The 24,273-nt window shown below is 49.8% G+C and overlaps 1 long non-coding RNA gene across 2 annotated transcripts in view; it reads right to left on the bottom strand.

Annotated features, from left to right (window-relative positions):
* LOC310883202 overlaps positions 1-24,273 on the bottom strand; it is a 47,958-nt gene that overhangs the window by 19,870 nt on the left and 3,815 nt on the right. The window contains exons 3-4 of one of the 2 annotated variants that reach the window (XR_014573369.1): positions 7,611-7,786; positions 5,427-5,782 (exon numbers count right to left, since the gene is read on the bottom strand). This is a non-coding gene — a long non-coding RNA (uncharacterized lncRNA). Of the gene's footprint in view, positions 1-3,097; positions 5,783-7,610; positions 7,787-24,273 lie in introns of those variants that run through there. The other variant, XR_014573370.1, reaches the window with a different exon arrangement.

Raw genomic sequence — 24,273 nt, 5'->3', positions numbered from 1 at the left:
GGATGGAGCTACGTGTCTTGTGGACAAGAAGCACACAGCTAGTAATGACTGTGTCTCACCTGGCCTCACCACACTGAGGGGAAGGTCCTAGTTTTCTACATTTGCTTTGGGAACTCAGGAAGGAGGTGATTCCAACTGGAAGGTCTGCCCCAAAATACAAAGAAGAGCAAGGTGAAAGCAAATTCCTTCTCCCTCCCCTATTTAAGTAAGGGCTACGACTTTCCTGTACTTGCAGGACTCCGGGAGCTTGGTCTCTTGAAGACAATCTCAAGTATTCAGTAATTTGGAGAGTCCAACAATGAAAAGATAAGAGTTTGTCTGGGAAGTGCTGGCTTTTTTTGCTATCATTTACAGCTTGGCATCAAAGGAAATGGCCACAGCTGCTTCCCCAGGATGCCCACAGCCAAAGAAGGACCAACAACCACATAACAGGCAGCGACTCCCAGGATCATGTAATGCTCTTCAAAGGGCTGACAATTACCTCTGCGACTTGTGCATCCCTCAGTTCTCCTGCTCAGAAGTTCTAACCCTGGTGGCACGTTACAGCAGAAGGCTTCATTATATAAAGCTTTATGTTCATTTAAATCATCTTAAAGAGTTGTCAGTCCAAGGCTAAAGGCAACAACCTAGGACCATTAAAAACAACTGTCAGCCTCATTAAAACAGACGCTCGGTTCTACAGGAGTTAGCTAACTAGCGAGGTTCATTATCGCCGTGTCCTGCTCCGGGAGGCACGCGCTCCTGCTTCTCCCAAACACCTCTCCCACGTCTCATCAGAGGGGGACCCGTGGATATTCTGCTCCTGGCACCTCCTGGCACGCTCCACGCTCGCCGCAGTGAGACCACCGACCTGCACTAGAGAGCTGGACACCTGGGAGCACGCACTTCCACGTTTCTACAGAAATTACCTTTCCTTTTGATTTGTGTTTTATATTTGTTTACCCTCTATCGAGCCCAGATTTACTTCCCTTCCAAATTTCCCCGAGATGCTCAAGTTTCTAATTAACCGGAAAGGCTTTTTATTCCTTACAACTCTCCGGTTATGAATAATGATACTAGCTCATAAATGAAAATTGTCTTTCTATTTAAATTCTGTAATTTTGGGTGGGTAAATGGGGGGAAAAAAGCAAGCATGAAGCAGTGGCCCTTGGGTCATTTGCAACTTATTAATTTCAAGCAGAGCTCTTAGCCAGCTTATTAACATTGAGTATACTACAGTAGAATTTAATGGCTAGGATATTAATTACCTTGCAGGCTTTCATATATAGACAATGGTTTGTTTTCGTGTTACAAAGCAGTAGTAGCAAGGGGGTAATTCACCAGTCCCGGGAGAGATCCTACCTCACTCTCAGCTCTGGGCTGGCCTGGTCCCACCAGACGGGATGCTCTGAGCCCTGTGCCTGAGCAGGACGCCCTGTGACCATGATCTGTCTCTGAAGGATGGGTCCTGGTGCCTTTTCCTAAATGGAGAAGCCTGGAACAAGCCTACAGCTCCGCACTTCACAGCGGAAGCTGGCATGGACATAAACCACAGGTGCCATGTAGAATGGCTCAGGATGGAAGCGGAGGACTGCAGATACACAAGCTGCTTCGGGATGGAAACGGTACAAAGCAGGTGGCTGCGTCCTGCCCACCCCAGGACACAAGCTGTGCACGGGCAGGGAGCCCCCACTGTCTTCTGCCCACACCACCTCGGTCCCCGAGGGTACCGGAGCCACGAGGTACTTGTGTGCGAGCGCCGAAAGCCACAGGAGCAGCTGTAGAGCATTTTTAAACGCCAGAGTACTTGGGATATTATATACTCCCATCAATTTTAACATAATTCATAAGGCACATAAATGGGCCTTTCACCCGCACTTAGAGGAGCCACCTGTCTCTGTCCCACATGCCATCGACTCATTAAGCTCAAATCGCATGGCTGTCTATGCAAAACAGAGGTCAGCCCATTGACTGAGTGGGAGCAAATAAAACACGACAGCACTCTGCAGGCGCTGCTCAGCGCTTTGCAGTAATAGCAAAGCTATGATGTTCGCATCCTAGGATTTTTTTTTTTTCCTGAGGAAGGATTTCACCTGCTTTGGGATCCAACGCAAAAACAACAGCAATTTGCATGCGTGCTAAAGCAACCTGACCCCGTGCAAACCGCTCTGCTGCCAAGTGACCACTTTCATGGCTGCACTCGCTATAATAAAAGCCTGTTCCCTCCTACACAGCCATTAAAAGACCAGATAAACAAAAGCAGAATTCTCCTACAGATCTCAGCGGATCAAAGAAGGCTATAAAATCATTTATACATACGACAAAAGCGCTGGGAAAAGAGTGCGGCAGTCTTGTGATTAAACCAGCAAATAATATCATCAGTGAGGGGAAGGGGTCCAAAGGTGCCCCCAAATCTAAACACGGGTGCCCCTCTTCACACATCAAAAGCCACGGCTATTTACTTGGTAATCTAGTGCATATTTTTCAGGTGCCATACAGATCTGTTAAAGGCCGGAGGAACAGAGAGGCCATCCCAAATTGTTCTGTGTGACACGCAACCCAGCATCACCAGCACAGGAAAGAATCACTACGTAGAGTCTGTAAGACAAATTGTCCCAAACAACGGGAACCACAGGTTTGTGCAGGCACAAGCCCTATGTTAGGAGTGCAACTGCCAGGCCAGGTCTCCCCATAGAGAACTGCACCTCGCCCTTAGGAAGGGAATAAAACAGAGGTGAGGAAAGGAGACAAAGCAGCTTCGTGCTGTACGACTGCATTTAGGACTGGGGACAACAGTGACAAAATCTAGGAGGAGTCCCAGCAGAAAGAAAGGCCTCAGCAGCGCTTTAAGCACGTGAAGATGGCAATTACAGGTTAAAGTTATGCTCCTCACCTCCCCCCCTTTCTTCCTTGAATTTTTAAACCCTGTCATTTCCACCATCCCCCCCCCCCCTTTCTTTTTTTTTTAATAAAGAGGATTCTTTTCTACGCTCAGCCCTTCAAAGAAGTCAGAAGATGTGGTGTTTTCTCTCGCCTTTGTACATTCTTCAGATGCATCTGCTGAATATGGAGGAGTGTTCCTTTTCATATTCCCAGCTCAAAAGGATCAAAACAAGGATCTGGGGACTGGAACGTGGATTGTTATTAGGGGAGAAACCCCAAAGCATTGATGCTGATCTGATCCTGCCTCTCTCAGATACTCCCCAGCTCCTCCAGCCCTCACATGCGGTCTCATACCACCACTTCGCCATTCAGGGGCGCGTGCTGGGGTTGGAAGGCATAACCAAAGTGGCTGGCTAGATATTTCTCCCCCTCCACTATTCTTTTATAGTGAAAATTTGCTCATTTCAGCTAAGCTAAAGTCTCAACATAGGGGAGGATTTTATCTAAACAAAACTACCAACTTCTAACTATGCCTACTAGAGAACAGAGGGGATTTGGGTCAAAAAATCTGAGTAATTCCAATGGAAATAACACATCATGATTATCAGTTCCCAGTCTGTTTCCCTGCCCGCCTCAGTCTAATGCCTCTGCCTACAGCCAGGTCCCTGCAAGCTCATTATCTCCATTTCTCTCTGGGTCACAGGGAGCAGCTTCTGGCTTGGCCTTGCCTTTGTCTGCCCAGCAAGCCTTTGTGCTCAGGGAGCTGGGGACGGGTCTGGTGGCCAAGGGAAAGCCACAGGATAGAGCACATCACACGCCAGTGCCCTTGTTCTCCTCCCCCAGTCGGCTGGGAATTGAGGCGACAATTATCTCGGCTTAATGAAAGGTCATTAATTCCTCAAGGCAGAGATTCCCCCAAGGAATGACAGCCCAAGGGTCAGAGTACTTCTTGCATTGCCAGCAATCAAAGCAAGACCACGTGGCTGAGTCTTCCCCAGCTCCGATGGCTGCTCAGAGGGCATTTCAGGAGCCTCTTGTTTTGTGACAGCTGGAATTACGGGCAGTTCTACTCAAAAGACCTTTTTATAGTGCAGATAGATGCTCTAATCTGTTTTAATGGGTTTGCCAGCAAAGCCTTTGACACATTCTCATTACAGTAATGCTTTAATGCAGAAACATTCATACGATTAGGATAAAGTCTTCAAAATCTTCTCTTTATGGAGTTTTTTTTTTATTATTTTATTACAACACCGGTTTTTAATGCAGTATCTGCATTAAAAAGCGGCTTTGTATGGACCAAATTGGTCCAGCTCCAGCCTCTAACAGAAAAACCACTTCCCAGTTACCAGGTCAGCACCACAGCTGGTGTAAACATGTCTCACCCTCCTCCACGAGCCAGGCTGAGCCAGGGAAGGAGTTTTTGCAGCCAAACGGTGCCAGCTCAGGATGTTATCCAGTTTCCATAGACAGCAAAGCATGCAGAGATCTTAGGAGTGAGCTGAGCAGAGCCCATGCTCCTTCACACCCGCCCCGTCCCCTCAGGCTGTGAGCAGAGGGCAGGGTGACGATCACCTCACCACCTGCAGGTTACTTGCTCCCATTTCTTCCAGCTCCCCCAGTTACCTCCAAGGCACCCCCTGGCCCCTACCCAGCATGGCCAAGACAAACAGCACCTTTGGGTGCCAGCAAAGAGGGGAAAAGAGCTATGCAGCCTACATAGCCAGTGAGCCATCTGAAACACTGCCCTGAGTCTGCGAATTAAGGGAGAACGCAGTGCAGAGCAAAGGTGAGACAACTTTTCGTGGCTAAGTCAATTAACCACAAGGTCTGTGCTCTCCTGTCAGTGCCAAGGAGCACGAATGTATCACACACGCAGTTTTCAGACCAGAGACTTCCTCTCACTGCCAGCAGAAGAGGATAAGGGCCAGCCAGTCCCACTGACCAGAGAGCACATGTGAAAAAAAACAAACAAAAAAAACACCTTCTCTGCAGGTGGAGTGGGTTCCTTCAACACCTTTATGTGAGCATAAGCAGAAAGCAGCTTGGGCACGTGGGAGGACACCCAGAAAGCCCAGACTGCAGACTGCATCATTTCTTCCGTGGAAATCCTGCAGCTGAGTGCTGCTCCTCACCGCCAGGCTAAAAACAAAGGGTTTGCCATGAAACAGCCCCACACAGAGAGAGAGAAAATTGCTTCGCTGGCTCCATTACTCTCTTCCTCCACCTATAAAACAGACCCAGCAAAGAGAAGCAAGCAGCTCCTCGTTTAGAGAGGCCAGGAGGATGCTTTCATCCCACTGCCAGGGCGAGCTAAAAATAACCCAAAGGAGTAAGGTATCTGAAACTCGGAAGTTCCAAAGTTTCTCTTAAACAAAAGACAACAAAAACAGTTCTGCACTAGGACAATGCTTGTGATAAATTAACCAAATCCCTCTTGAAATTCCCTTCCCACCATACCACAAACCACGCTCCTGCACACCTTGCCCTTACAGCACTACCTTTTACTTAGCCCCTCTTTCTCTAGATAAGAGCTCTGCCCTGAGCAGCCCCCTCCAGGCTCCTACCACTTTCTGCAGTTCGCCAGAGGGTCTGTCGCAGCAGAGAGGAGGATGCAAGATGTTTGTGCTGTCCTGCAAAATGTTTGTGCTGTCCTGCAGCCCGGCTCACACAAGCACAGACCTCGTGCTGCTGGCTGCCTCCCCCCTCAGCACAGATTAGCGCAGCTCCCAGCCTCAAATTAACTAAATTAAGTCAATTAGCAGAATAATCCCCTTTGGTAAAATAGCCCCACCAACAAAAAAAAATTCTTCCTGAAGTCTCAGCTATTCTCGAAGTTGTGTCCCAGCATCCTCTGGCTGTCCCAGACAAGGCTGACTCTTGGTTTGCTGGAGCAGAGGTCGTCCCCGCACCCTGCAAGCACCTGAGGAGAAAAGGGATATTTAAGTAAGAAATGAGATTATTCCCACTGTCAGCAGCAGAGACGAAACACTAGCAGTCCCAGGAGCCCAGCACAGGTGACTCGGGAGCATTTCACACTCCTTGTAGCAGGAACAGAAAGACCAGAGGGTGCTCAGCAAGCACGGCTCACCCTGCAGAACAGGGAGCGATCCTGCTGCAGGCAGCAGAGGTTCAGTAAGGGATGTAAAAGCGCTGTCTCAGAGGGCAGATTTATTCTTAATGGGAAAAGCAAGGAAAACCCTTGCCTCCTCATTTCGCTGATGTGAATGAATTTATATTGGCTTAAAATAATATTTCAGCCGGCGATGACTGCCAGTAGAGGGGGTCATGGGTTTTCTGTTTGCCCTACTGAGAAGAAAGGGCTCTCATGAAAGGCACGGAGAGGCAGCACCCCGCTGCCAGCAACTTCTGCCCCGGGGCCGGGAGCAGCAGGCAGCATCTCAGCTCCACGGGAGCAAGGAGGAGCCCTCTGTTCCCCCAGCGGCCTGGGGAAGGGTACGGAGCGATGGTGCGGGGAACGGGGCTGGGCTGAGCCCCCTGTGGCAGCCCCAAGAAGGGGAAATGCCCTTCCAGAAACGGAGCACGGAGCAGCTCACTGCCCAGATGCTGTAATGGGGCAGGACGTGTCTGAGGCGCTGCGGCTGTCAGGGAGGGGCTCAGCTTCATGTCCAGCTCTGCTGTGCAAGGGGGGGCACGTGGTTCCCTGGGCACCCCATAACTCTAGAGCCTGCCAAAGCCTGAGAAGGTTTCCATCAACCTCAGAAGCTCTGCAGGAGGCCCATTGCCGCAGCACTCAAACTATCGACCCTGTACAACCAGGGAGCTCATCCCCACCTGCACAGCACCTTCACCAGTTCCGTTTTGTAGGACAGGTCGGAACCACCACGAGCCCAGACAGCTCACAGGGTGTACCAAAACCCTACCGGCTCATAGACAAGGCAAGTGGTGAGGCAGTGCTTCTGATAAGCCTGACTGCCCAGCTTCCAGCACAGGCCCGTTCACCGATCTTTCCACGTTCAGCCAGTCCCCATCGCGCCCGCAGGCTGCAGCCTCGGCCATCTACGAGTACGAGTGGTGACCTTTTTTCAGAAGCAGCCAGAGCCCTACGCCCACCTCTAGTGTCCCGTGGTGTTCCTATTACTCACTGGAGTCAGAGAGACCCCAGGCTCCCCCCGTAGGGCAGAGCATCCAGATCTGCAGGGGCCGTGCAGCTTCCTGGCACAAAGTCGTTGTTAGTGTGTTAATTAGCTGCTGCCAAACATTATTAAGCTTCAGCATGACAGTGGGACGTCAGCACCAGAGCCAGCAGCACATCTGCTGAGGCAGCAGCGAGATCCTGATCCGGAGGCTCGCTCTTCCCTTCCCCATGGCCGCCCAGCTCCCCACTCCTGCATCCACAACCACCAAAACCTGGGGATTTCACCCCAAACACCAGCTAACTGGGGGCACCTCAGAAACAAGCCGAGCAGGGTTCCCCAGGTTATTGGGAAATCTGCCACTCAAAAAGTCACCAGTGATGGGGAAATCTGCCACTCAGAAAGTCACCAGTGATGCTGCAATGATCAGATCCCAGTCTGGACCCCCCAGCCCACTTCTTATCAACCAAATCAAGTGCCTTACGTTGTCAGGGCTTCCATAAAATCCACCAAGGCACAGAAAATCAATTCATCATTAGACTAGCCAGGCCACAGAGGTAAGTTTGAAAGGTTTGCCAATAGAAAAAAAAAAAAAGAAAAGAAAGAATCTGGTGTTTTTTCAGCCCTAATCCAACCCTCCCCTTCACTTCTTACCTTCAAGCTCAAAGCTCTGTCAGTAAAGAGCCGTCATCAGGAGAGGAGATGCGTTAGGGTCAGCTCCATCCCCACCTGCTGTCCCCAGTGGGTGCTGCTCTGCTCCCTGCTGTCCTCGCCCCATCCAGCACTTGCTGAGGCAGAAGGGATGAAGCCACTTCGCAGGTGATAGCACCCTGTTGGTAAAGGGGGAAGAAGTGAGACAGGATAAGCCAGCTGTACAGCTCCACAGCCTAAGCTGACCAAGTATCCCCTTACCTCAGACACTTTCTAAAATGCTCAGCTGCATCTTAGTCCCTAAGGGACTTAAGCATCTTAGTCCCTTCATCCTCTACCAGACCTCGTAGGTGTCCAAGCCCTTGCTGTTGCCATCCCTATACTACCCTGCCATTCCTAGAAGTGGGATCATCCAGAATTAAATGAACATTTCTGGAGTTCGGGGTTAGACTAACTAGGCAGGCATTTCTCATGAAAACAGGACAGCAAAAGTAAATCTATCAGGGAAAAAAAGGCACAGCAAGATCCCCTTGAGACAGGCTACAGAAAACACGAAGGCAAACAGGTATACAACAATGCAAAATGCCAAACTGTAGCCCCCCCTTTTTTTTTCTTTTAAGTTTTAAAGAAAGTAACGTTATTCAACATTACTGTGATAGAAAAATCAATTTCTTTGCACCAAATTACCTCTATTTAAATAGATTCATTTTATGCCGATTGCCAGAGAAATGCATCTTCTATTGGCAGAAAAGCAAAGCTCTTCGCTTCTTTTAAACGAAAGCAAAGCTTCGCACAATGTGTTACCAGCAGGGAGGATGTCGAGGGGCTTTATTTCGTACTTAGTGCTCTCAGTAATGCGGCTGCCTACGTAGCTTCAAAAGGAGCAGGCATTTTTACAGTTAAGAGGCACACGGAGCTTTGCGACATCAAACAGCCACCCCACCAGCACCCGGCCTGCTGAATCAAGCAAAGGTTCTTCCTCTCTTTCCTCTTCTGTCCGGGAACGCTGAGGGTTGGGGAAGATGAGCCGAAAGCGAGTGCTCGCCTGCAGCACCGCGACTGATCCAGAGCCCTGCATCCCCTGGCTGTCAGAGGGACACCGGCCGTGCTCCTGCCTGTGCTGAGAGCAAGGAGCTTAAACCTCTAAATGTCTTCAGCCCCCCCGCAGCAGCCCCCCAGCCCCTCGCTGCTCTCCCAGCCACAGGGGAAGCAGGAGATGTGGGGAAGCAGGAGATGTGGGGAAGCAGGAGATGTGGGGAAGCAGGAGATGTGGGGAAGCAGGGACGCTGCCACGCAACCGCCCAAGCCAGGCTGAAGGATTGGCACGGGCTCTCTGCACCATTAACGACTTGTTAATGGCAGCAAGGAGCATTTGCAGGAATAACCTCTATCTGTCACGCCACGCTCAGCTGAGAGCAGAGCCAGGAGCGCTCAGCAGGGCTCCAGAGGCCTTCCTCCAGCAGGACCTAGCCAGGCAGGACAGGAGCCACCCACTGAAGGTTTACTGATGGCCTGAACACCCTCCCCATCACACCCCAAAGAGCCAGGGCATGGGGAGATGCTTGGGGAGCCCCCTCAGCCCAGCACGCTTCCCAGCGCTGCCACCCCGCTCCGGGAGGGGTGCTCAGCATCCCTGGGTGGCGCGGGGAGGGACGCAGAAGGGTGACCTTGGGAGGGGGGGGACAAGGGCAGAAGTAACTGGGCTCCTCCCTGGAGCCTGCAAGATGCACGCAGTGATCCATGGCCTCCAAGCAGGATGCATACCACTGTTTTCCCCGATTAATCTTCAACTGCACACTGACACGGAGGAATCAGAGAGAATAATTAAGAAAAATGCCGGGACACAAATTCAGTTAGGGCCAAGTCAAGAGCACTTAAATATCCAGGAATAAACACGCCTGACATCCAGTTGGAAAATTATTCTTTCCGAGCCATTGTTCACAAGAACGAGCACTTGACAGTCAGCCACCCCATCCTCCCCGCGCTGAGGAACACCAGAAATAGGCATTTTGCACACATCAGCAAGGGAAGTTTCCTTTCCAGGCAGGGCACAGCTCAACCCAGGCCCAAGGACGTGGTAGGGCTCCCAGGGAAGAGCACCAGAGTCACTTTTGCGTGTTTAAGGTGCTCTTACAAGAGCTCCCACCGCAGCCCTGCAAAGCAGTGACTTCCCAGATGTGCCCTTGGATGACCCAGGCTGAAACGGGTGTGAATGGCCAGAGACAGCAGCTCAGGGGAAAAGACAACCAGCAAAACAAGGCGGATCTACCCCGTCCAACTCTTGCACCTGCCAGGAAACTTCACAGGAGGCAGCAGGCAATAACTCAGCCCAGCAAACAGGAGCAATCTCACACTGCTCATTCCAGACTGGGCAAAACAGAAAATCAATGAGGCGCTCTGGGTTTGTGCCAGTGTCAGGGAAAGCATCACAAAGACAAACCCAGTGGGCTTTTTTTGCTCTTGGCTCTCACCGGGCTGAGCGCATGCTCGGCTTATTTTCCACCAAGAAATGAGCCTGAAGATTGAAATCCCCCTTCGTGTCCTCTGAATTCTTCCCCTTGCTCTTTCTAGTGCCTACCAGTGTCTTTTGCCTTTTGTGCATTTCCTTAAGTCTTCTCTCCAGCACAGAAGAGCTGATCTTCAGCCGGATAATGAAAGGGCAACGTGCAGGGCCCACGGGTCCCAGCAGCTTGCAGGGTAACAGAGATAGCACGGAGTGCTCAATTGGCAGATAAAGAGCTAATCCAGACAGAAAATTGGTTTTCCATAATATGGTGTTCTGCACGAGGAAGCAGAATGAGGCTGGACAGGGTGGGGGCAGGATGGGACCCAGGCGGCACGCAGACGAGTTACGAGCACCACAACCCGTCCGCAAGGAGCTGAGCTGCAGGCACAGGGACCCACAGGGCACAGAGAGACCTGACCCAGGCACCGGGGCACCACGGGAGCCTGCGGACGTGTAACTGGAGCAGAGCGCCTTCTCCAGCACCAACACGGGCCAAGAAACAAGAGCAAAGGAAAGGAAAGTAGAGCTGGAAGGAGGCAACATGAGGACAGTCCCTCAGCAGGGACCACCTCATCCTAACCTCAAAACCAGAAGGCTGATTTACACCCTGAAACAGCGCATTCTCCAACGCTTGCATTTCACAGCCTTTGCTCTGGGGACTAACGGCACATCCACACCCATGCCTACGCGCCAGAAGGGACGCCGTGCACTTCTGAACCGCCGGGGGGTATTTCAGGAGCACGTTGCACGGGGTAATTTGTCCTTTGACATTGACCTGAGAGGTGAGGGAAGAAAAAAAAGCGTCTCTCTGTCGCAGTTGAATCAGCAACAGCAGTTGTGAGATTACACAGCCCGGTTCCCTTCCCTTGCTGAATATTGGGTCAGGTCCCTCGGTCCTGCAAGAGAAGGGCTGAACCGTGGGCCCGGCGATTAACATGCAGGAGAGAGGAGAGAACCAGGGCTCATTTTCAACTTGTCAGGGCCCGCAAAATAAATTACAGAATAAAATCCCAGAATGACAGAATAATGAGCAATTCATTTGAAATGTAAAATAAATAGGTAAATCTCCAGTGAGCTGGCAGAATAAATGGGGTTGAGCTGACATTTGGTGATTAAATTAAACAGTAATGACCTCATGAATAATGGGCGACAGGATTGAATCTGGAGGGCAATATTTTCTTAAGTGGGGGGCAGAGGGCTGAGGGACAACATATCCAGCAAAAGGCAAGCTACACATTTATTTTTTAATCTAATTCTCTGCTGAAACTCCCCACTTCTGAAAAGCTGCAAAGCCCTGAGGACAGTTGGGGGCACAGGTAGGAGCACAGGCTGCACCGCTCCCTTTGGGGTGGGGGAAATCACTAGGGCACACGCTGAGCATCCTTCCTAGCAAAGCACTCAGCCAGCCATCCCCTCCCATGGGACTCCACACCAAATTCAGGGCCAGCTTTTCAAGCTTTCCCTGCCCACGGCTGCCGGTATTATGTTGGTATTATTAAAGGATTATGTTATCAGTGCTTCTAGGGTAATGACAACTGCTGTTTCTTGACCTGCAGCTCTGAGCTTGTTCTTTCACTTATCAGCTACAGACAGAGCCTGTCACTGACCCCTGCTGTTAATACTAGCTAAATCTACTGGTGTCCCAAGATGCCTTCCCCTTCTCGAAGCAGCAGGATCCTTGAAGATATGGGGCCAATCTCTCCTTTCCCAGCCAAAACCTCACACACTGGCAGCCTGGGCATGCAGCTGACGCAGGGAGTTTGTTTGCTTTAACTTAGCCATTGACCACGGCAGGTATGAAAAGAGATTTTCATCTTGGCTCGAGGCCAGAAAACCCTGTTCTGTATCAAGCAGAGCAAAAAACAAACAAAAAAAAACAAACTAAACCAAAACAAAACAAAGATGGTTTCAAAACAAAGTTCAGGGTTTCAGAAAAGAGAAGCACTGAAACCCACAGTCTATATCTTCCTGCCTCACTTCACTAGTGCCATCCATTCACCAGCTCTCACTCTGCATTTCATTTTGTGATTCTTTGTGACCCGACTGTACACAACCTGCCTGGATCCGCATTGCCTCGAGTCCCCAGGCAGTCTCACTGCTCAAGCTTTATTCGAGAAGAGGGGGACAGCAAGACTCAGACGTGCAATCTCGAGGTACAGAGGCCATTCCAAGATGACAAAGGAGGATAATTAACTCATCGAGACAACATCCACTTTGGTAAATATTGCCAAAGCAATGTTTCATTTAAAGTCTGCAGCACAAAACAGATGAGCTGATTAGGAACTGTTCCATTTGCTAATGCAGAACCGCTCACTGGCCTAATAACTTTTCCCCCCGCAAATCAAAGCTAAGCAGAAGTGTTGCCACAGGCCAATAGATTGAGAGCTGGGAAATAAATCTCAAGATCTACAGAGATATAAAACCTAATAATTCTATTAAGATCAAGTTAAGACAATTAAATACTGGTGAGACATCAAAAAGCTAAGTAGCCTGGAGAAGTTGATTTTTATAAATGAACCAATTCATTTAAGTCTATGCCTTCATAAATTGCATTTCATTCTTGCTGTGCATCTCAAGCCCCAAACCTCTCTTGCCCTGTTGGCCAGTCCCATGCCCTGCTAAGGGAGCCACCTGGGAGCAGTGCTCCTCTTGCTTACGCTTTTGCCTCGTATCAGGAAGGAGCAAGCTGCTCCTGTGGCTAGGGAAGTTGGTAAATGAACAGGTAATTCAGCATTTCTGGCCCTCCTTCAGAATCAGAATGAATTTATGTTTCAAAATGCTTTACTGGCCTGTATTACCATTCTCCACACGTCTCTCCTCTTGACCTTAGTCTCTCGGTGCCTCTAAGCTCCTATCTCTAAACTGAGGAATATTACCCCATAGGGATGTGATGAAAAAAGGCAGATAATTAACGCTCATCAGCGCTCCAGGACTTTGACACAGAAGATGTTACGCAGATGTGAAGAACGTCAGCAGAAATACCAAGTTTGATTAGAGCAAGTGACAATCCCGGGGGTGTGGATGCCCCATTTGCCCTAAATACCAGCAGGGGTCTGCCCCTGTCCTGGGTAACGATTACCTGGATGAGCTGATACACGCAGAAGATAAATTGGGCCTTCTGTTGCTTGGCTGGTGCGGTTAACAAGGCCCAGTGACATCTCTCCAGATCTAAGCCAGGCAGGAAGCACTTGCAGAGCTGACTGAGCTCCAGGACATTTTCAGAGCCGACATGCAGCAAATCCGTTCTGTCCCGCAGGGCCGCATGGACAGGGCTGGGCACCCACTGATGGTGTGCGGGGAGGGAGTCTCCAAAGGCATCCCCCCATCACACACCTAGGCCCTGGCCTCCAGACCTGCCAGGAACTGGAGACAGCTGCTCCAGCTCAGATCCAGAGCACCACCACAGGTGCTGCCAGCCCTCCTCCCCCAACCCAAATGCCTTCAGAGGAACCAGCGAAGGCAGCTGCTTTGGTCCTCACCACCCTGCCGCTGCAAAGGGCTTTCCTTTCTCCTAGCATGCCAGGACCACAGCTGCCTCCAGCAGCAGAGAAAGTAACTTACATGAGCAGCACCAGGCAAGCAGGCTGAAGGGGATTTAACTACACCGCTCCCTGCAAAGTGAAATCCCTACAACACGCTCGTCACAAAGCCAGGAACAGCCACGCAGCTGATCCCTGCACATCTCCTGCTCTCTCTTGGTAATGCCGCAGCCTCAGCCTTGCAGGGCTCAGTAACACAAGCAACACAGATGATCAACGTGACATAACTCACCCTCTCCTAACCTCTCTTTCTCTCTCCTTCAGCCTCCTGCTCTGCCTGACTAGCTGCATCCTCCTCCCCTCCTGCCTTTCCAGGTCTGTAAGCTTATCTGGACAGCCTCACAGATTAGGAGCCCTGACAAGGAACATCTCTCATCACAAAAAAAGAAAACCTTCATCCGGCCAGCAGTATGAAAGAGATGAAAAGCAAATCCATTAGGAAATACCTAGGCTCAATTCTGTATCCTTCTGAAAGGCAATCCTGGGGGCACGTCTGGTGTTCCCCTGTGCATCCTTCCCTGAGGCCCCACCGTCTCCCACCCAGGCAAAGACCCTACGAGGGGTGGGTGGTTGAAAAGCCACAGGGCTTTCCAGCACGTGCTGGATTTGCTGGGGTTGCAGATTCCAGCAGAGGCAGAGTTTTGAAGACAGCCGTGGCCCTGGCAGAGGCCCAACAGCAGAGTCCCACGCACCCCCAAAGGTTAAGAGCAGGCAATGCTTTCAGAGACCTTCCTGCCAAAATGTCAGCAGATTCTGCATTGCCAGCAGCCTCAACAACAGATAATAACCACTCTAACAAAATAAAGCGGCTAATACACCTGAAACAACATCTAGTAAAAAAGGGAAATTTAATTGGAAATGTTGTCTGCAATTTAAATGTCAAAGGAGAAATTGCTCCTGCGCTTCCTGCTGTTCACAGCCATAAACCAGCAGTTTCTGGGGGAGACAAGGAAAATGTCAAGGAGGCGCTTTGTGCTTCAGCTCCCTGCACTTGCTGAGCCCTGTTCTGCGGGCAGTCCTTGCCCCAAAGGTCTGTTCAAGTTTGCGTTCCCACATACTCAGCCAAAAGCCTTTTCTGCAGGGTGACCAGAGTGCTGCCAGGGATGAAACGGGGCTGGGGGCTCCCAGCTCCTCGCTTGCAGTGCTCCGACTCCTGCCCCTTTGCTTCAAATTGCACCCAATGCCATGGGTGCCCTAACCCCAAAAACCCCAAAGGCCACAGGAAGGATGCACAGAGGAGGGACTTGGGCAGAGGCAGCTCTGCAGTGACTCACGTGGCAGCTGCCTCACCAGCCGGCTCCAGCCGCGTCCCTTTCCCCAGGGACCAGCATTTTGCGCTCACACAAACCTGCTGTAGCCAGCAAAGTTCAGGGCCGGGGCAGCCGCGCTAGCACCACCATGTTCTGCTCTTCAGTGAAGGTAAATCAAAGCGAAGTCCTCTTGAGGAAATGTCACATCCTGAGTGGTTTTTATTTATTTGCCTGCAAGCCAGCAGTTGTTTAGACATACACCCAACTTCGTTTGTTTACAGTGCTAAAACTGGAGGCATATTTTTCTTTTTTTTTTTTGTATCGATGACTTAAGCTAAACCTCTTATTTCTTGGACTTTCTTATTGTGAAAAGAACAGAGCACCTGCTACATTAATACAGAGAACGCCTTCAGATCTGTGATCACACAGCAGCACATTTCCCCCTCTCCCTCCCGCCCCGCACACCCTGTAGCACTCCCACGCAGCAGCCACAAAGACAGCATAATAAGGGCCTTTTGTTCCACGGATAAACTCCACAAAGGGTTTATGCAAGGGGCCCCAATTCCTACCGCAGCCGAACCACGTGCTCGAAGGTGTTAATTAGGAAGTAACACAAGATGGAGATGAAAGCAGGTGGGAAGGTTGGTTGCAGGATTACCAAGGTCACAGCACTGCATTTTGGTTCGGAGTTACTGACTTGCATTCGTGCTGGTTGTGGAAGGCAACAGGAGTTACGTATCAGACGTAATTCTCAACTCCTCTGCTGAATAATCACATTTATTGCATGTTAGAAGTGAGCTTAAATTGCATCAGTTTGGAACACTTCCCACCCAATCCACTGAAGATAAATGTTTTGATTAAACTGAAGGTTTTGGGTGATTATTTTTGGGGTGGAAGGGACTTTTTTTTTTTTTAGAACCAGATCTAGAAAACTTGAGGTTCAAAAAAAAAAACAGATGATTTGCCTTTCATTTGGAATAAAATCACTTAAAGCACACGTATCAGTGTTTCCTGTAAAATTCAGGTTCCCTCTTCTGACCTACTTGAGTTGAACACCTTGTTGGCTTTTCTCACATTCACCCACGCGCAGCCTGAGAAGCCTCGTGCTCCACTTGAAAACTTTTTGCCAGGAAAGCAAAATAGGTTACAGCTGAGGTATTTCAGCTGCAGACGTACAGCAGTGGGATTCTGAGGGGCCCAGGACAGCAGCAAGGGGACCCCACAAAAACACGACTGAGCATACTCACACTAACAGGCAGCATTCAGGGTAAGCCCCCATTCAGAACATGAATAAAACCTGACTCCTATAAACCACGTATGGGATTGCAGGGGACGGGTGAAGATTTTCTCCCCTTCACGTCATTCTGATCGCCTGCCAAGAGCCAGCCGGGGGAGCCTGGCTCCCCCCCAGCCTCTCCGTAAGCTGAATTTCCACAGAAACATGCTTTTGCCTGGAGACTACAGCAGAGTGAAGCCTTTGCCTCCTTCTCCCCACAGCCAACCCCCGGGCTCCCCACAGCCCTTGGTTTAGCAGCAGAGGCCTGGTGCTGCTGCTCAGCGCAGTGGAGAGGAGGTCAGGCCCCAGCCCTGCAGCAGTGGGGCTGCCAGCCACCTCCACACCAGGGCCTGTGCTCCAAGATTGTTCTTGCCCTTTTTTTGCTTGTTCTCCTCTCAAGGCAGGATCAGGACCCAATGACAGCAAGGTGACAGCACTACACCGCCTGGGAAGACCCGTCCTCCCCCCCCTCCTACAAAGGTCACTGCTCGCTTCCACTGCTGCCAGCTGAGAGCGCACCTTGTAGCAGGCTCCACAAAGGGAGAAGTTATGTTATTTACATGAAAGCAGGGCTCAAGTTTACATTTCAAATGCCCCCTTTGGAAAGGGTACAGAGCTTTTTCCCTTGGAAGAGCAGCTGTGACAGCAGGAGTCAGCGCAGACAGACACAAAGGCCCAGCTGACGCCCGGCCACGTACCTCAGGCCCTGTGCTCACCGCTTTGAGACCCTCTGGTCCCACGTTGGGTGGTGTCAGATCTCAGCCCAGCTGTACAGCAACACTCGCTGCAGCACGTAGCATTTGCCAATCTTGGCATTTACGCCAGAGCTCCTTGCGGCATCCTTTCCAGAAGCTGAACGTGGGCAGAAGATGGTGCTTTCAGCACGGCTCCCACCAACCCCATCCATGCACTGAAGGCAAAAGCCAAGGAAACCTCCCTGTCATTACCTGCTTCCTCATTACAAGATAGGGCCAAGAGCATTTTCATCATGCAGAGCACTTGCAAAGCTCAAAGCATTATTATTATTATTATTATCTATAATTAAAGGATCCCATTTGGCTCACAAGGGCACTGCCACATGTGCTAACCAGTGTAAGTGTGTTTTCAGGGGCATCTCCTACCTCACCAGACAAGGACCTTTTGGAAGCTGCTATTTGCTGAATACTCAATTAGCACATCATTCCCTTCCAAAGCCTCACTGGAGCAAACAAAGCCCAAACTAAACAGTATATCAAGATCTACCACAAACAACCTTTCCAGTGATTGCAGCACAGGTTTACAGTCTGCACACTCAGCAGAATGTGCGCTCGCTGTGAAGGTTACGGTTATTAAAATGCACGTAGATCACCTGCTTAGAGTCCTGAAAGCTACAGCCTTGGCAATTTGCAGGCAGACGGATTCTCATCTCTGATTCTCATCTCTGCTACACCAGCACCGTGCCGGTGCCACCCTGAATTTTAGTGGAAAGTTTCCCAGGTTTGCCCTGGAGTAACGAAGATCAGACCCTGGTCATGAAGGGAGACAGAGCAGGTATTTTATTTATAAAGCCTCCCACACTCTGCCTCCCTGCAAATCACACTCCTGCCAAGTGAAGCCTGCACACTGAAACCAGAATTAAAATACAATAAATCACTGTAAGAAAAGAAAAAAGCCAAAACCCTCATCCTCATAACATTTCCGCAGATCAGGACAATTGAGTACAGAGGATCCAATTAGGAATGAAGCAGAAAAGGCTCAGAAGAATGATAGTGCCAGGGAAGCCGAGTGGCTCCTTAAAGGGCTATGTTTGCGAGCAGAGTGGTACCGGGTACTCCAGAGCACCTCATTCCTGGGTGTCCCATCCATCCTTTGGACAAGCTCAAGAAGGATGAAGGGCAGAAACCTTCTTAAGGCACCTGTTTATGGTGCAACAGCATCCTTGCAAATTAGCAGAGCAATCTGCCCAGCATTGCACAGTGAGGTTTACATCTGTCCCCTGCCTCAGCCAGTCGCATCCACTTTGACTGTAATCCTTCAAACCAGCTGCATCTTCCCCTTCACAAGGGCAGCGGGCGGCACAGGGGAGCCCTCATCTCAGCCAGGCCAGAGGTGTTTCCAGAACAAGCAATACCACTGTAATCACAAAGCACGCTGCTCCAGGGGCAGGTGAAATCCCAGAATAAAACCCAAGCAAACAAAACCCACCTCTCTCACAGCTCCTGCTTGCCCAAAGCCACACCAGGGGAACACCACTGCCCTTGAAAAGTTTGTGATCTGGCGTGCACCGAGGTTGCTCTGGAAGGCTATTCCTCACCGAAGATAAACAGTCCTGTGCTCAGCAGGGCATCGGAGTGTTTACAGATTAAATTTTTTTTTTTCCTGAAGAACATCTACTCCATAAAACAACAATTAGCTGCACTCTGAATTTACGAGTGTAATTTGCGATGCTGTTAAAGCACGGGCAGTCGTGGCTCCCACACAACGGTAATTGTTTGCATTGCTCGGAAGGAGCCAGAACAAGACATGCTGCTGGCTGCTGGGAGGGGGTGATAGGACAAGGAGCCAGTGCTGTCCTTCACAGGAGAAAACCGCTACCACCTTCACAGGGCAGGTACTAGCACCATTATCGCCTGCAATGATGCAGTGATCCCCAAAACATTTGATTTCCAACACAGTGGCGAGAAGGATTTTGTTGCGGGTTGGTGACTGCATTAATCTGCTTGGGTTATAGCAGTGAGAGCCAGATGAGGCACTGAGGAAAGGTAGAAGTTAAACATTTGAGGGAAGCAATAATAATTAGAGGACTCCAAATCATTTAGAAATGAATGAAAAAATATTAGGAGTGGGGTCTCCCTGCCTGAAGCAACTTCCTTAAGTAAACGTCACCAGAGTCTGATAAGAAATTATTAGCCTAGAAACTTAGATGTCTCCAGGGGGAACACAGGTATTAAAAGAGATGAGCCTTGATGGAGTTAATGGTGTTTTCTTACAGCCAAGCTCCCTAATGAAAGTGAGCTCATTTACATACCCAGCCACTCAGCACTACCCGGTGCCAGCTAGCCAGCAGCATCCTCCTGCAGAGGGAAGGAGGGCAGAGGCACCAAGAAGCACCTCTCGTTTAAATCCGCTGCTGGCACGGCACTGAGCATCCCTGCCCACCACCGGCCGCCCCCAGTTCGGGGCGAGCTCCGGGGTACCAGCAGGGCGGCTGCAGAGCTGGCAGAGAAAAAGAAGTGGTTTTAACATTAGCAAGAGCTTGTGAAGCCAAGAGGCTGTTTCCAAAAGTAAAGGAAGAAAGGTTTTCTAGTTCATAGCTGCAAGGTATTTACCTTAATGTTAAGTGACAATTGCTTGCAAAACAGTATTGCGGAAGCTCCCTGGAGGCATTAATCAGAAGTTGTATCTCCCATTCTCTGCTCCTGCTAAGCACACAGAGTGACAGATACTTAGAGATAGCACTGCGGGGCAGGGGCTTTCATTCACAGGCTGCTATCAGCAAAAACATTGAACTGCCACTGGAGTTCCTAAATTGAGAGCTTAAAACCTTTGTGGGTTTAGATCTGAAGCCTTTCCGTGGGTTTCTGAAGACCATAACCAATGCTCTGACCACCAGAAATCAAAGCGGTCTGTTACCAAGCGAAGTCCTTCTGAAGGCTGGCATTCCCGGGTCTGTCCCCAGGGCTCCCACGAGCAGGATGTGCTGCAACCTGCAGCTGCTGGAGGAAATCCACGCTGCTGCCAAGCCACTTCTTTGACCAGAGGGGTTCTGATGCAGGGAGGGAAACGGGTCACTCCCAAGCCTCTCCATCTGCAGGGAGAAACAGGCTGACTCCACTACAGCTACCAGAGAGACAGGATTATTAATACTTTTTTTTTTTAATTTTATTTTTAATTACCCAGACAGTGAGGAGGCATAGGGAACGGCAGCATAGAAGCTGCATCCTTCCTCCGTGGCCCCCACCCCTCCTGCCTGCCAGCAGAGAAACAGATGGTCCCTCCAGGTCACGGCTCCTCCAGACTCAAAGCGTGCAGCCCAAGCCAAGAAGGCAGAAATAAATAGCCTGAAAATTAATGAAAAAAAAAAAAAGATTTCATACAGAGGAGTTGGTGCCGTCTGGCCACGGGAAACACACGCACCAGGAAAAGCCAGCAAGTCACAGCACCATCGCTGCCAGCCAGCACTAACATGATTTTCTGCAAGGAGGGCTGGGGCTCCTTCCACGTGAGGAGGGCATGGTCATCACTCCTTGCTCAGAGCCAGCTTCTCCACACAAGCCCTACAACACTCATGGCGGGTCCAACCCAAAGGCTGTGTTACTGGGATGCTGAAGACCTCATCCCAGTGGTCTTCCAGCCTTTGCCTTTCTCGCCAACTCCTCATCCCCACTCCAGTTCGGGTCCCTTCCTCAGGCTGCTGCGCACCTCCACTGCCACCATCTTTCCCTGTCATTTCCCACCCGCTCGTTCCACCTTCTCCCTCCACTTCTCATAATTGGATCACTGTAAGATGTGCTGCTGGGTCTGCTTCCCTGCAAAATATACACGAAATAAACTGTATTCTACCAAGATGGTGCTTTAAATCCTTATTTCCCTTCATTGTACGCATCTTACAGAGTCATTTTTAAATTGCAGAACCATGTCTACAGATTTATGTGCGTCTTTAAGGTCTAATTTCCATAAAAAAACAACTGCAGAGTGTTCCTTATGCCCCAGGGCATAGCAGATACAAGGAGAACACCTAATGAATTAAAAATGTTTGGATAAAACTTATATAAACTCTTACATATGCTAATAAGATGAAAGGCTATAATTATGAGCTGAATTGTGTACTGACACAAGTACCTCTGTGCAGTAAGCGATAGAATTTCGGTGTCCTTGAAGCCAAAATAACACATTGTGAGAAGGCACCTTCCCATAAATCTCTCTCTAAAGTCTTTTCAACACCTTTGGAGCACAGGAGATGCTAAGGGATGCAATAACGACTTCTCAGTTAGCATGAATTTCATCTTTATAGGGATCACCCCCTATTTAAGGGCACCTTTCCGCTTCTTACAGAGCACTGATAGAAGGTAATTATAAACTTTATCTCGCATGATTTGGATCATCAGCCGGCATTCAGAGGAAAGGTACACCTAAATGATGTGTGTATGTGCATGGAGGGGGATATTCTCACCAAGTTTCAATACACTGATCTTTTCATCCAACATAAATTTTTAATGCAGGAGGAATTTAATTTTGTAATACAAAGCTTGGAAGCAATAGAGTTTGTGTAAACAGGCAGCCACAGAGAGACTGCACTCCACAAATATGTACTGCCAACAAAATCCATTTCCACAGCCATTTAATTCATGAGTTACTGTCCATCGTGCTCAAAATATAATCCTCCACAGCACTCAGCCTCCCCATCCGTGGCAGTGAACAGCAGTGCCTGCGGCACTGCTCAGGGTGTTGCCAATTTAGACCGCAACCTTTGCGCGGCGCCGTCCTGCATCGACAGCCTCGCGCTACAAAACCCACCCATGCAACGCGGGGCTCGCAGAAGGCAGCACTACACCCACAGAGGGATGTCCCCTTCCCTGCTGCACTGCCATTTCGTCCCATCGCCCTGGGCAGGCATCTCTCCCTGCCTCAGCTGTGGGCCTGGGACAATATCTCCCTGAGGAGGAATTCATTAGCGTTTTTTAATACCTCTAGTATTAGGGTGATGAGACAAAAAGTCCAGATCAATTTATTAACGCCATCACGTGCCTACAGAAGGGCTAACTGTGCTACTGGAGTTCTCCAGGTTTGCTCTGGCAAGTCCGGACCTCCTGGCAACTAAGTCGACCAAGGTGAAATACCAACTGCTGACCTTCCACGAGCACCTCAGGGCTCCAACCTTAGCTCCCCACCTCAACATACACGGGACAGTCAGCCCGTCCCCTGAAGTATTTACAGCCTTTACAGGCAGGCCAAGACGAAAAACGAGGGGGGAAAGTCATGCAAGGACAGAAGCTGGCAGCAGAGGGGGGTAAGGCAGGACTCCCAGCACACAGCCTGGCCATCACAGCAGCGATGGGAGAGCACCGCGCCTCCCCCTCGGGTTGGTCTCAGACGCCACATAATCATCACCCCGTTTTTAATCAACCTGGGGACATGTTGTTCCCTTACAGCTATAATCAGAACTCAGCTGCATACATTTTTTTCCCCCAGTACTATAAACTGCAAGGTTATTTAACAACACCGTCTCAATCGGCTACCTTAATGCACCACCTGGAGTTAACACATACCAAAACCGTTATTGTACGAGAAATATGCAAAGACTGCAGTCTTTCCCAGAGTCCTTTCCTTACCCTCTCCTTGCCACAGTGATGGAGGCAGTCAGCACTTTCTGCGCTGATCAATACCGCATTTGGATGCGACCACCACTCCCATCAGTGCCTCAATTACCGAGGCAGGAGTTTGCTCCTGCACACCTACCCCTTTATTGAAAATAACACCATGCACGCTGCCCACGGAAACAATACCTGCGGGAAATCATTAACCCACTAATCTGAAATCAATTTAAAGTCCATTTGCCTAATGACATGAGCACTGTAAATTATCTATGAATTGTTAATATATGAGAAAATGGCATCAGAATTTTTGTTTTATTAATTGGCTTTTCCAGATGCAAGTTATTTCTAAAGCTTTATAATCCATGTCTCTCGCTGAAAAAAAAACACATTAAAACCTCCTTAATAAGATGCCTTTTACGCCAAGAAAGAGTAAAATGAGTAAACCCACTCTTGTGAACACTTCAGTGTGAGGGTTTACACATTCATCCTAGTAATTAGAGAAGGAGAAGTCATGGGGAGAGGGGAAAAAAGGTCCTTTGAGTGCCTGTTCACGTTCTTGAACAAAATTGGTTCCAAGCACATTTGCATTTTTCTGAGGCAAAATCCCTGAGTGCAGACACGGACACCAGCCCGGGTCACCTCTCCCATCTTCCTCCTTGGCAGGCTCAGCCTCTGAGCTGGCAAGTTCACCCCCCTCAGCAAATATTTGAGCGACAGACACGCTAGCTAAAGCATTAGCACAAAATGATTGTCAGAGTCAGTGTCTGGGGACCAGGCTACGATTTCTTTGCTGATAGGCGGTTATTAGAGACTAACTTTCCCTATCAACTTCGGTACATCTACTTCTAGTGTGGGTGTGCACAGACCTGCAGACTAATTTTTGCCATACCATGTACCCAGGCCCCAAAAAGATATATCTAGTCAACTCCTCGTTTGGTCTGTAATTCACTTGGATGTGTGGCCATGATCTCTTCATGCAGTACTCCAGGAGTACTCCTACCCCATGCAGCTGCTTGGGAATTGCTTTCACACCTATCCGCGGCCACCCACAGAAATCAAGTCCATGCCACTTCTCCACCCCATGCTAACAGGGCAACCTGGCCGTAATTTTCAAAGATTGATATCGACCAACAAAAAAACAAGCGTGATGTGCTCGCGGTTTGATTGAACCATGGAGCAAACGCACCTGAGCTAACTGAAGCCTGCAGAGCCACTGGGCACAGACCTATGGCAGCCCCAGCACTCACCTCCAGCCAACAGTCAGGAAAAAAAGTCTCCTAGTGCACCATGACGACCTTGACAGGAAGAAAAAAGGGGGGGCACTGATTTTGGCTGCGGTTTGATGTTCAGCAAATCTTTCAACACTCGATTCCCCACCTGTGGGTACAACTGGTAACGAGACCTGAGCTGGTCCAGCCCAGGAGACAGCCAGGCAGCAGGGACAGGCGCTGCTCAGCAGCGCCTCAAAGCCCCACCTTGCACCCTGGGAGAAAGGCAAAGCCGTGAGGGGTTTCCCAGATCAGGTGTCCAGCAGCAGTTTTCGGATCTGGAGGTCAGATTGCTTCCAGCTGTCTGGAGAAAGGCAAGTGTGCTCCCAGTCCAGCTGCAATGCCGCTCATTGCACCCTGGCACATACACAAGGATTACTCCATGTAAGCCAGCTCTGCTCACTCTTCCTTTTAGGATCTGACCCCCAAATCCCCCCAAACAGCAGGAAGGTTCTCAGGAGTGCTGTGCACTGAGAAGAGATGCATAAACGAAAGCTCCTCCGTGCAGTGACCAACCACTCCCGCACTCGG

The sequence above is a fragment of the Anser anser genome (assembly GCF_964211835.1).
Source record: "Anser anser genome assembly, chromosome: 17".
NCBI lineage: Eukaryota > Metazoa > Chordata > Aves > Anseriformes > Anatidae > Anser > Anser anser.
Note: the sequence above shows the minus strand (reverse complement) of the source record. Positions and strands in the feature narration are given on the sequence as shown.